This window comes from Lycium ferocissimum, chromosome 8 (genome assembly GCF_029784015.1).
Source record: "Lycium ferocissimum isolate CSIRO_LF1 chromosome 8, AGI_CSIRO_Lferr_CH_V1, whole genome shotgun sequence".
Taxonomy (NCBI): domain Eukaryota; kingdom Viridiplantae; phylum Streptophyta; class Magnoliopsida; order Solanales; family Solanaceae; genus Lycium; species Lycium ferocissimum.
In genome coordinates this window covers 10913728-10922921 of record NC_081349.1, presented here as the reverse complement: position 1 = coordinate 10922921, position 9194 = coordinate 10913728, and the positions used below count along the sequence as shown (strand labels likewise).

The 9194-nt window shown below is 35.8% G+C and overlaps 2 long non-coding RNA genes across 2 annotated transcripts; both read right to left on the bottom strand.

The window, feature by feature from the left end:
• Positions 1-4338: 4338 nt before the first annotated feature.
• LOC132066610 (uncharacterized) lies at positions 4339-5745 on the bottom strand. Its single transcript, XR_009416877.1, has 3 exons — positions 5471-5745; positions 4848-4965; positions 4339-4471 (listed from the first exon to the last, which is right to left on the bottom strand). It is a non-coding gene; the product is annotated as an uncharacterized LOC132066610 (long non-coding RNA).
• Positions 5746-6236: 491 nt separating this feature from the next.
• Positions 6237-6790, bottom strand: LOC132066611 (uncharacterized). Its single transcript, XR_009416878.1, has 3 exons — positions 6646-6790; positions 6473-6549; positions 6237-6330 (listed from the first exon to the last, which is right to left on the bottom strand). It is a non-coding gene; the product is annotated as an uncharacterized LOC132066611 (long non-coding RNA).
• Between the last annotated feature and the right edge of the window lie 2404 nt (positions 6791-9194).

The following is a 9194-nucleotide window of genomic DNA, read 5'->3' as shown; positions in this document are numbered from 1 at the left end:
AGATTCATCTTGTGGAAGACACGGAATCAAACGACAAAAACGTGGAAACTAAAAATGAGAAGAAATCAAAGATGAGAAGTGAAGAAACTGGGATGAGCAAAAGAGGGATAGAAGCAAGACCCAATTAGTAAAGGAATTATAGGAAAATTTGGATATATGAAATCCAAACCCTCCTAATTGATTCCTACTAACGCACCTATACTATTTGAATTCGATTAAGAGCTAATCAAATGCATCCACAAATGAACAAATTTAATATGAAATCAATGGAAAAGGTTCAATACCTGACAATGGAATCCACCATAATTAACTATCACTAATCACTAGATTAGCACTACACTTATTCTACCAAACAAATTATCACTCATTTAGAGTATTCATCGCAACATTATTCAAAGCTTAAGAATTAAAATAGCCTAAGGTAAGCTTATATAGTTTTCCTTAATACAACAAAGGCCAAAAGTTGCCTTTGCTCAAATAACCCAACATGGGCCCTTCTTTACTTGATTACAATCCTAACCTCAAATTTGCACTCCTAACCACGAATTGTATTCCTAGCCTCTATTTTCATTCCTTAGCCATGAACTGCACCTCTAGCCATGTTTGCACTTCTAGCGACTTTGTGTGGCTTGGCCTTCATCTTCAATTCCCTTCCAAGCAATCATCCACACCCTTGTGGCTTGCTCTTCAATGGCCTTAAAAGCCCCATCTTCCTCATCCAAGGACACATGGTATGGGAATGCACACCCAAAGCTCTAGCACGAGTTTTGGCCTTCATAATCGTCCATGAGCTTTCTAGGATCATATCAATTTCTGAAGTCATGTGGCCCTCCACATAATTAGTATCCCTTCTTATAGATCTGCATCTTCTTCTCGGCATAGCCCTGACAACCACTTGGCTTTTTGCCAATGACCTTGTTGGCATTTTGAGTCTTGGAGTATTGTTGTTGAGACTTCTTGCTATTGCCACGATCTCTCCCCTACCTTTGGCGTTGCTACCCTTTGAATCATTACCTTTGCCTTTGTCGTGCTTGCCATGCCTTAAGTCCATCAAAGACTCGGCCTCCACTATGGCTTGGTCTATGTCCCTGACTTGCCGGCGTTGCAACTCCTGCTTATCCCAGTTCTGCAACCCGTCCGCGAAGTGAAATAGCAAGTCATCGTTGGTCAGGTTGGGAATTTGAAGCATAAGGGTGGTGAACTCCTTAACATAGTCGCGTATGCTTTAACTCTCTAAGTTTGTGCCTTACCTCGTACAAGACATTATTTGGGAAGAACTGTCGCTTGAACTTGTTCTTGAACTGATCCCACGTGTTGATTGTGCATAGACCTCTCTCAGTATTGGCTGTCTTTCTTCTCCACCATAGCATGGCAATCTCTGATAGGTACAACACCGCAGTGTTGATCTTGGCCTTATCGTCCCTCACTTTTCCATGCCTGAAATAGTTCTCCAAGTGCCAAAGAAAGTTCTCCATTTCTTTTGCATCACGAACCCCTTTGAATATTGGTGTCGTAGGAGCCTCGATCTTAGCCTCCTTCATTACAACAACATTGATGGTTGCCAGCATCGACCTGCTTTTCAAGTGCCACTATCTTTGTCTTCATGGCATCGATAGTAATCAACGCCTCCACCAGTCTACACTATATGGAAGTGATGGTTTGTTTTACCTTAATCTCGGCATGCGTACGCCCCTCGAAGTCATTTCGGATGCTTTCAATCTCTTCAAGAGTTTTCCCCTCAAGAACGCTAAGGGTGCCCTCCACCTTCCCCAAACGTTGGCCAAAGACTTCGATGGTGTCCATCCCCACATTAACTTTCATAACCCACTCTTTACTAAGCAAGACATCCTCACACAGGACCTCCACGTCATCCTCGCTCACCTCACGAGTAGATGGTTCTTGGGATGTAAGCCCTTCGTTCGGCGCAACCTCTAGCGGTACCTCCTGATTTTTGTTGGCGGTATTTCTCTTTTTGTTATGTCCCTTCTTTCCAGTGGCATCCTAGGTAATGTTGGCTTGGGTTTTAGCAGCATTGATTTCCTCGTTGTTTGTCATTCTCTTAGTTGCAACCTGGCTCTGATACCACGTTGTCACGGCCGTAGTTTTCAACTAAGCGCTTGTGAGGCACTTGACAACCCACTCCCACTCTTTCACAACTTTCTCACGATCTTGCTATGCCAAGTCAGCCTATATTACTACACTCAAGATTGCTAAGGGAATAGTAGATGAATAAGACAAGAAAAATTTGTTGAATAAAGCTTCGTAGTAGAGAGAACTTGAATTATTTTCTTGATGGTTTTTACAAATGAATGCCCCTCTATTTATACTACTCACCTAGAGACTAATTTGCAAATAATAATTATTGTGTAAGTCCCTACATATTCACACATAAGCATCTTCTCTAGAATTATCAACTAGGATAGAATATTCAGGATTCCCTAACAATTCCATAAGGTTCTAAGATTTTTCAAGAGAAATCCCATATTTCTCTAGAACCTTCTCACATAAGCTATCCTCCTTTGCACACATAAGCTTCTATGTCAAAAATAGTTTCACGTAGCGCTTAAGTGTCATGATGATGTGGCGGGTTGTCACGCATGGGACTAATGATCACATCCCATCCTATTTCTCCTACCAAATGACCCCTTAGTTGTTATTTCATATTTTGTTCAACGTGTGAGATATATTTCATTCAAACCCATCTACGTTCATTATTTGCCGAAAAGGAAAAGTCTTCCTTGTAAAAGCATGGATTTAGCTTTTATTTAAGATAGTACATGAGAATCTTATATTTTAGGGAAAAGGGTGAAAAACACACCTGATTTATTCGAAATAGGTTAGTTTTATCATCCGTTATGTTTTTTGCTAAAAAATATTTTCGTCGTTACTTTTTTAGCTTCAAAATGTCCTCCAACTAGACAAATAGCTCAAAAATACCCTTCCTACTAACAGTTGCTCCAAAATGAGAGAAACGGGTCAGCCCTTGAACTATTCGAAATGGGGCAATTTTGCCCTCGATTTAAAGGTTGGGACAAGTGATTTTCATTGTAAAGACTTGAGCAAAAAATTATATTAGAGATATGAGACTACTTTGACTATTTTAAATGAAAATTCTTAGACAATGTCAATCTTACGTAATATAAAGTTTAATTACCATTATTATTTTTTCAACTAAATATTTAATTATTCTATTGTTTCCTTTCAAATTATTATACCAGCCCTCGACTGAAACTTGGGATGCCTTAAAGTTATATAAGTAATATAGTGTACCAAGGTAAAATTGAATTTGATTTACTTTATCATATCATTCTTAGAATCAATAAAATAAATTAATTACTATTGATGTAGAAAAAAAGGTGTACATGATTAGAGAGTACATGATTAGAGATAATAACTCATACCTAATTTGTAAGACATAGGAATAAAAAAAAGTTATATGTCATCATTTTTTATTGGCTGAAGTAGTAAAAACACCCCTAAACTTGGCACGTTTTCGTATTTTAGTCCCTGAATTATTGACCCTCTTAAAAACACCCCTAATCTTGGCCAAATCAATTTATATTCACCCCCGTGTTAGGACACCTCAGCAACGTGAATTGACGCGCTGTCCAATTGGCATTTTCTTGTTGTGCCATGTGGCAACATGGGGTGAATTTAAATTCAGTTTGCCAATATGAGGGGTGTTTTTAAGTGTGGCAATAGTTTGGGAACTAAAGTAATAATTCGTGCCAAGTTTAAGGGTGTTTTCACTAGTTCAGCCTTTTTTATTTGTTAAATAGAAAGTGTTTATATTACTTATTTTCTTACTTGTTATCACACTAGATGGGTAATGGCCCGTGCTACATGATTATTGAACATGGTTGGAAGGGTGCTTCATGTTTTTACCACTTGAAAAAATAAAATTTATATAGTGCACCAGAAAATATAATCACACGGATGCATAGTCAAATACATATTTGGTACTTACTAAAATACTTTAATCTAACAAAGAAATTTATAACGCATCTCTTCTCTTTTGAAGACTATATTCAACACAAGGAGCACTATCAAAATCTGCTACACCTCAAATGCAGGTTATGGTCGTCTTCCTAATCCTCTTCAGTTCCTTCACAAACTTGCATCTCCCCTAATAAACCAGGTCTTTGGAGAGCTAGGTATCAGCAGACTCGTGCAAATTTATTTGTTTAACAGCTCGCACAACAAACTTGCAACTGTACAATGGAGAAAGGTACCATTCCCCTCCATACCCATTCCACGCACATGTGGGACTTGATGCAATTTAGCCCCTCAATGAAAATTCTTGTAAGTTAAACAGGCATCATAAAATAGTCATGAATCTCTCTTTCTAGTTGCTCTGGAATAATTAGGAGATTCTCTAGAAGAAATACGGAGTTCTGCTTCTGGTGGCAACATGCTTGGTCTAGCTTAGCATACTTTACAAATATGAACACATTTTGAACATTGTGACAACCTGTCTTAACAAAACATTGAGATATATCAACTTTAAAAAGGGACTTCAACAATGAACACAATAATTCCAAGCATATGTAAATCATATTTCAAGAGCGCGAGAGCCCTTTACTTGTATTTGCAGAAGAGCTATGTGAATGGAATACAGTCAATTGACGAAATTAATAGTCAAACTCATGGTTTGAAAATGCCAAGGAAAGCTTTATTGCAGAAGGTATTTTCTCATGAAAACAAAGGTAGCTTTCATAGCAGTATAGAATCTTGGTGCAGGCTTGTCAAATGATGTTTTGGTAATTTGATAATAGTTTTGTATTCATCGAACAAAAACATCCAAAATGAAACAGATGAGTTAGTGACATATGCTATTGAGATCTTACCAAATTTACTGAAGTGAAACACTAAAAAAGGAACAAATGAGTGTTTAATCATTCATATATCTTCTGATATGCTCTGTGAAGATTTCAAGACATGATGCATATCATCACGATCATGAAGCTGCAACAAACATCAAAAATTACTCGGCGATCCTTCCAATGAAAAATCCACATCAAATGAAACAAACCAACTGATAAGCATGTGCAGAATGTGAAAAAATTATATTGCATACTTGGAGGCATTTTCGTTCTTTTATTCAATGAGACAATATATCCATGCACATCAGGGGAGTTCCTTTATCTTATTAAGAGTTTTAAAGAAAATAAAATCAACATCTAAGTGTCTTTTTCTTGTTTTTAAACTTCTTCTATTTTTATTATCCAACACCTCAGGTAGCCTTGAAGCTTTGAAGCACTTCAATTTCAACAAAGGACAACAAATTCCAAGTCTTCATGATAATAGCCAGAAAAATGAGAATGATACTAAGATAATTGTACTAAAAAAAAAGAATAGCTAAAGATCTGACTACATTAAAGATATTGTCAGAAGAACTCACATGGAAATCAAGCTTCATAAGCTGAAGTTAGGCTAACCTAGAATTTTGAAATATACAACTGAAACTTACCTTTTATATATTCTTTAATGGTCTCGATAATTCTAGTTTCAACATCTTGTCTGAAGTTTCAGGTTTTGTAACTGCTGTTCCATTTCTTGTTCAATTATACTTGAAGATTTCATTTTCTTTTTGCTTCTTTCACCGGCACATGTTGGAAACATGTGTTCCTTTTCCACATCAGATAAAACCAATAGTCTTGCATGCATGTTGTCAGAATTTCTCCGGACTGATCTTTCAATTGAATTTGAGACAGTTGTTTGTGGACATGCTAAAGGGCAGGAGTTGTACCTGACAATGAAATAATTGAAGTTCTTTAGATATACAGAGTAGGAGAGAAAAGCTCACTACAAAAATAAAAAGGGAATTAACGACGGACAACTTCACTGCCAAACTATACAAATCCGTTGCTAAACCTATTTAGAAATTGTATTCTAAAAAAAATCAAGTTAGTTGTGGACTATTTAGCAACGAATTTGTAGTGACTATAAGATTAATGCATATCTAAAACAGTAAAATACTTAGATATGCAGAAATATTAAGTCTGTCACCTTCTCCAATTCCAAACACATTAACAACCCCTTAAGATTGTTGTTAAAATGAATTCATTCAGTCTAACACCTTATATCTTCAGTTAAAATGTAGGTGTTAGCTTGTATCCACGTTCTGTCTAAAACTTCATTTCTTGGTGAGTCTCTCCCAGTAAATTCAAAAGCATCTTTTCCACTATAAGGAACTTCTGACAAAAATGTAGCTTCGACTTCTAGAAAATGTTGAATAGCTTTTTGCATAGCAAGAAGAATGATGTAGCACTCTAATTCTGTTGTTCAGCATCTTGATGGCATTATGTGTCCCGGTAAGGTGCAGAGTCACTACACAAATAGAACTCATAAATAAATAATAGAGAAACCATGCCACTAAAAAGTTAGGGTGACATTAATATCATTCTGCTTTGTATATAGTATCAGGTAAAACTTGAGCTTTGCAAAGACAAATAAAGTAAAAAGCACTCACTGAGTTGCAACAGAGTCCCCATTAGATGGTTTAAGATGCGCCACATGATCAAGAGATATCTTTTCGGCTTCAACAGTCTGGTAAGAAGTCAAGTGTTGCAAGTGAGAACAAATTTATTAGTTATTCCGAATAATTTGTTGAAAAGATGACATGATAAATGAATAGGGAGATACCTCTAACGTGTAGCTTGCTCGGATAGAAACAAGTTGTCGGATGCCTTCAATGATGTGCAATTCTTTGATTATCAATAAATATTTTCAAAACCAAAAAAATAAACTCGTAAATTCCCATTGCATCAGTAACTGTAGGAGGGAAAAAAGATGGACAAAGAAGAAATTCAAATTGGAATTTCAGCAAACATATGAATGATGATTTTGCGCACAAGGCATAAACCCCAAAATCATTTGAGAAATAGTTTTGGACAATAATGAGGGCCACGATGGAAGGCTCCGTCTGGAACATAGTATCTTCTACCCGCAAATATAAGACTAATTTGTGCAAACAAAATTTACCTATTTAGTATCTCCTTTCTATTTTATTTTTTCAAAACCAAGCATAAAAATAAGTTTAATGACAGAGCATCAGTAATATGATGAATAGAATATATACGCACCATTTTCATATACAGTGATTGGCAAGTCCTTCTGCGCATAATTGATACAAGGATTGAGAAGAACGTACACATGACTTTCATTGATATGCATCAACTGATGCAACAAAATACGCCATTGTTATGCCCTGACAAAAACTAAAGGAAAAAACAGTGTTCTATAGGAAAAGCAAATGTAGATTAATCCTCCAGGGGTAGAACAAAGTTATACTTGAATCATGGGCCTTGATATCATTCTCCACACATTCTAGAAAAGGAGATGCTATAACAATTTAAACTAATGGGATATCTCAAGTCAGGACCAAATCACCAGATTATAAGCAGCTCGTATCACCCAAAGAACGAGTATGCATCAAGAATTCAGAAGATCTCAAGGAGAAGAGTTAAAAATATGCAAATTGAATAAATTTATATCCTTATTTTTTTAAGAAGCATACAACAAACATGTAGCTCATTTTCCAATGCACAGTCTATACTGAGTACTACTACTCACAAGCTTGAATCTGGGTATCTATACCTACACATGCATGAGTAAACCAAAAAAACTATTCACATGCATATAGAAAATCCAACAGAGAACAACCGAAAGAACAAAAAAGTTGACAAGTACACAAATTTGATTCAGATGACAAACGTTTACTGAGGAAGAACTGTAAGCTTCAAAATGGTAGAAATTAAAAAAGGAAGATTATTCAAACTCACCGTAACACAACAGAACGCCAATGGTATCAGAACTCGACACACCGTAACCCCGGGGTTCAAAGCATGAGTGGATATTGAAATTGAGGGTTATTTTTATTTGGTTTGGATTTTTTTGTGTGAAATTTGTGGTTCCACTGGGAGAAGGGACAGAAAAGAAACAACAAGAATAAGTAACTGGAGGGATAAACCAGGCTCTAGAAGTGGACACGAATAGAATATGTGTATGCCCCAATGAGTTGCATTTGTCCCAACAAAGGTACATCTCAGATAACATTTTGTACAACTTTTTATAGCTGTGTTGGTACACCCATTGTTCACTTCTAAAATATAGTAATATATTCAACCACCCCCCCTCGCCGGGGGGGGGGTTAAAAAAAAAAAAAAAAAAAAAAAGAACAAGGGCAAATATGCCTTATTGGAATAGTTCAAGGAAAAGATTGGCCCATTTTTCCTTATATTTGAGCAACCGCCAGTAAAAACGGTATTTTTGAACTATTTAGCTTGTTGAAGGGCATTTTTAGCCAAAATCGTAACGACAAGGTCATTTTTAACCAAGAACATAACGGAAGGTAATCAGGCCTATTCCAAATAGTTCAGGCTTGGGAATTTTTGGCCCTTTTCCTATTAAACAACATGAATTAAATTTGAAATAATTTTTTCATTTATTTTCTGGCATTCCGTAAGTAACCGATTATTATCCACATACTATTTATATATAATATAGACAAACATTATGAGCATAGGATAAAACAGGGGTGAGGGTGCGAGGAGCAATGTTTTAAAAGGCGAAGGGCGTAGGCATTTTTAACCAAAAACATAACGGAAGTAAGTAATTTAATTTTTAGCATTTTATAAAATGATATAATTATTCCTTTTAAATAGTTTGAAGAAAACTATAAATAAGTGATATATATATAAAATAGCCCTAGTTTTTTTTTTTTCCTATATATATATATAGAGATTAAAGTTTTTTTTTTTTTGAAATAATTTTTTCATTTATTTGAGATAGTAGAAACTGAAGATAAATAATTGGAAAAGAATATATATTAGGCGATTCTAGATAAAAAAAAGTCTTGACTTTTAAATCTAATGCGATTTTTTTTAAAACATTTGAGTAATTACATGTTACTTTTATTTCTATATATATATATATAATTTCGTTTTAGTTTGAAGAAGTTTTTTAGAGGGAACTTCACAGCAGACTTAATGTAAACGACAAAAAAACTCGCCAATTATGAGCATAGGCGTACGCCTTCTAAAACGGCAATTTTTTGGTGTGGAGAGGGGGCTCGCCCGAAAACGCCTTTTGCGAGGAGGGGTTGTGTAGTGTAATGACCCACCAATCGTCTTGAATTTTCGGATCCCTTTCTCCTATTGAGACATCATGTAGGTTTATTTGGTGATTTACGA